The sequence below is a fragment of the Salmo salar genome, chromosome ssa05 (genome assembly GCF_905237065.1).
Source record: "Salmo salar chromosome ssa05, Ssal_v3.1, whole genome shotgun sequence".
Taxonomy (NCBI): domain Eukaryota; kingdom Metazoa; phylum Chordata; class Actinopteri; order Salmoniformes; family Salmonidae; genus Salmo; species Salmo salar.
This window is the reverse complement of record NC_059446.1, coordinates 64,642,187-64,646,922: the sequence shown is the minus strand read 5'-3', so window position 1 is coordinate 64,646,922 and position 4,736 is coordinate 64,642,187.

The window sequence follows — 4,736 nt, the reverse complement described above, 5'->3', positions numbered from 1 at the left end:
CTCTCTGTTCTCGCACGTCCATCCCTTTGATAGTTTCTCACCAAATTTTCAGTTGTAAAATAATGCTATATTTACTGCACCAACGGGACCCACATCTTGACCTACAGTTCGATTTTCAAGCACAGAGTATCGCTTAACTTAGCGAGGATATAAAACATCTATGCTGGTCAGAAACGGTGCCCAAATGTTCTCCTGAACCATTCTACCAGTCCATCAGTCTGGATTAAACTATTTAGCTTGTCATTGAAGTTGAACTGCCAGAATGTAAGTGTCTCCGTGTGTCCCTTGTCGCCCTCACGCCAACCTTTTAACAGTGGGAATAAAATGACGTGTGGCTTCATAAAAGACCTGCTGTAATTAGTGAGCAGGTGCAAATAAACAATCACAAGACACAATGTTTACCTTTTAACAACGGTAGTAGAGAAACTGCCATCCAAAACACAAGAATACACATACAGTACATGCACGCAGACACGCAGACTCTCTCTCTCTCTCTCTCTCTCTCTCTCTCTCGCGCTCTCCGTCTCACACATGCACACAAACTGAAGAGCTATTCCCTCCCTGCTCCCTGACTTCTGTCTCTGTAGAGCAGAGTGGTTACTGTGACACAAAGGTTGGGGCAGACAGCACAGGCCACCTGTTAAGAAAGGAAGAAAAAAAACTTCATCAAAGTGAAGGAATCTCCATGACCCCCATGCAGATGAATACAAACCCATGGTTCTTTACAGACTCAGATCCCTCCGCTCCCTCCAGAACGCCTGCATGGGGCTGCTGCACACGTTGCCTGGCAACAACTGATGAGAATAAGGTGTTGGAACTTTTATGATTAAATCTCCTGGGGTCAGGGGGTTTGACCCCTCGGTGCATGAGTGGTGTTGTCCCTCCAGAAAAACCATGGTGAGAATGAAGAACGTATTAGGTGGGAACTCATCTCAGTTGTAGCTGTCTTTGTTCAGCGAGTTTTCCCAGATTTCTCTGATAATTCTCAGAGTACTTTTTGGGGGGGTTTGGATAGATTTCATGATGTGTCTAAACTGACAGACAGTCATACAGGCAGCAGTCATGCACTGAGAGGAAATGGAGGGAATACATAAATTGAGGTCCTGTCAGCCACAGATCCCGGTTTCTTTTCATCTTAGGTTAAATTTATTTCAACATTTCGGTCCAACCGACAAGAGGCGCGCCTTAGAAGGAATGCGTACTTAATGCCACAATCACGGTCAAATTAGTTAGGCCTGCCGAGGGATTCCTCCGGGGTTGATTTCATCATGAAAACGACCGGAGCTCAGTGCCTGTAAAAACGTCTGACCAACGCCTGGGGAACGCTTGTGAAACCATCCCAATGCTGCAACAAAGGTTTTTCGGAGGAGCAGCAGGTGCAGGGAGGCTCAACCCAGGGCCGAACGCCACTCTCTGTGTGTGTGTGTGTGTGTGTGTGTGTGTGTGTGTGTGTGTGTGTGTGTGTGTGTGTGTGTGTGTGTGTGTGTGTGTGTGTGTGTGTGTGTGTGTGTGTGTGTGTGTGTGCGTGCGTGCGTTCCTGTGTGTCTCTATCAATGACACATGACGTGGCTCTCTCTGTCCTCTCCTCACCTAGCTGTGTTTTCACTCTGCATGGCAGGCAGCTGAACTGATCCTTGATTATCTGTCCTTAGCCAACTCCTGAATCCCCTTTACTCAGACATGATCCCCCCCTCCAACCTCGATACAAGCATCTGTCTCATGCATGCCGCAGTAGTTTGATCTAAGCCCTCTGCCTCCAGATAGGACAATCTCATGAAGTAACGTCCATTTATTTGGAGGCTCTGACTGTGAGGGTGACATCATAGAAATAGAACTACAAGAACAGACAAAGCCCTTCAGACCACGGTAATCTGACTGTACCAAGATAAGAATGTGGGCACAGCGCTTCACAGTGCCCTCATGGGCACATTCAATATGGCTGACACCATACCCACTCCTCTCCCTCTCCTCATCCCATCCATGCACACTCTGGTTACTTCATGTTCAGAGAATGTCCTGGATCAGTGTGAACCTGGGATTATCATCAGGACACAGGCTGCTAAAATGGAAAGCTGCTGCTGCCTTAGAAAACATGCTTATAAGGACAGAGAGGGTGCTGTGTGTTTTCACAGGCTCTCCATGGCTCACCATCACGGCCCACTTTGAATCTCCATCTCCATTGCCATCCAGGGTGACTGAATCATAATGGTTAGACAATGAAGATGAACTACTGCACATGGGCATCATCATTGGGGAGAATGTCAGTGGCTGCCTCCTAAAAGGCATCCTATTCCCTACATAGTGCACTACTTTTGACCAGGGCCCATAGGGTGCCATTTGGGGCAACCTCAGTTACCGTCCAAATAATCATTCATGCAGAGATCACAATGGATGGGATGACAACAGACATGTGCAGACTAGTTCAGACAAATAGAAGTATCCAATAAAACATGATAATTCCTCCCAGTTCCCTGGCTCGGAGTTTGATTTTCCCTACTGCCCCATTGTCAGCTGGAGCCCACTGTTCTGTGGTTGATTCACGCACCTGGCAGACTTCATTTAAGGGTGTTGATGGATCCTCGCAGGCAGTCACAGGGAGTGACCAAGCAACCTTCCCCCTCCCACCCCCTCTTCTGCCCTCCCAGGCAGCACCCCTCTGTATGGGACAACACTATGAGGGGGGCTGGGGGGGTACAAAGAGGTGCTTGTTTCTAACCTAACCCTCCCTTACGTTCAACATCTTGGGGACCTAGCTATCATCTTCATTCCATGGATTTTGAATACAATGTCCGCACACTATCAGTGACAAATACAATTGGAGATGTGAACATATCATGGTTGAGGTCGGTCCTTTGCATTTTAGCTGCGGTTAAAGTATTTGATATTCAGACTAGAGGAGAAATGAATCAACATTATACAAATCCATCTGTAATACTACTGCATGGCCTAGTTCTGTGTAGGTGCAGCTGACAATGGAGACTTTAGTTCACGCTCCTACAGTAAAAAGAACCAACACAATGCTTACATTATATTGTACATGAGTGTGATTGACGTAGCAGCCACAATGGAGGGAAGTATTTGTCTGCATTATATTATTCTAAACATCAACAGTTAGAGCTGGTTAGAGGCTTCCACTAATAGTGCCAGACATGTAAATAACCCTTCCTCTTGGAATGAGACAAGCAGCAGAGGAACCACCCTATTCAATCAATTCAAAGGGCTTTATTGGCATGGGAAGCATGTTTACAATGCCAAAGCAAGTAAAATACTGTAGATAATAAACAAAAGTGAAATAAATGATCAGACATTAACAGTAAACATGACACTCACAAAAGTTTCAAAGGAATAGAGACATTTCAAATGTCATATTATGGCTATGTACAGTGTTGTAATGATGTGAAAATAGTTCAATTACAAAAGGGAAAATACATGTATATAACACTCTCTCTCCCCTCTCTCTCCCTATGGCATCCCTCCTATCACTGGTGTTGTTGTTGGGATAGAACATACAAGTACATATATTTGTCTTAGTGTCACCATCCCCACACAGAATGGAAGTGGACCTCTCAAGGTTTTCCTAAACAACGCTGCGCTCAAAACCTGTTCCATTGATATGAATCACTGCAGACAGACGCTTTTATGGCACTGACCCCCTCTAGAGGCGATGGGACAAACTGCTTCTCTCCTTTCCTCTCCTCTCCTCACGGTATGGCAATGAGCAAGCCTACTGCCTACCTACAGATGTTCAGTTAAGCTCCCCTTGTTGGAGGCCTTCTCTAACAAGAACACCATACAATAACAAATAGGTTCAAGAAAAAAATATGCCATTGTCCAAAGAGCTTCGTTACATAAACATGCGTACTCTGTTCTGCATAGCCAACTGGTTACGGCGCGTAATGACAGCATATATATGCAATACAGAGACTATTTTAGAGAGGGTCCCCATGCTGACTCCCTCGAGCTGCTTACTGATCGTCTTCTCGTATTTTATCTCTAAAGTGCACAAATTTATAAACAAACTCAAGAGTCATAATTGCCGTGGAGAATTATGTCAGACTAAAATGGAATATATTCAGTATCTTCAAAAGACGCGAATTAAGGCGGAGCCTGGCTTTGTGTTAATTGCATACCACACTTTACTCGACAGGCCCCCTCAAACCAGATTAGGCTATACTAGGAAATGTCTCTCTCTCCCTCCCTCTCACTCTCTCTCTCTCTCTCTCTGTGAGAGTTACTCGACCACAGGCCCATCAGAGGTTCCGCTCGCTGCGCACTAGACCAAGCTCGCGTGTTATATATGAGCAGAGAATGGGAGACGTGTCTCTTGAAGTTTAAAGTGATTGTACATCAAAAACAACACAAACTAAACAGCACGGCATGCAATAATGCTTTCTGGCACAAGTGCACTCCTTTTTTGTGTTCTTGATGATTGCAATTAGTGCCATCTACAAACAATTAAAACGTTTAAAGTGTGTTTCTCTGTAGCCAGAAATAACAGTAATCAAACATAATAAAAGTGTATCATAAAATCGAAATGAAAAGGACTATTTGGCCATAAACAGTGAATACCTGAAATTTCATAGAAATACTACGTGCGTAAAAGAGCGCAATTTCCCAATGATACATTATCAACACCATGCAAAGTAAAAGGCTTCTCAACCGAGGGGTCAAAAGCAAAGGAAATCTGACGTGGGGGGCTTGCCCTCTAAATAAACTTTCGATTGAGTCAGCAGAGG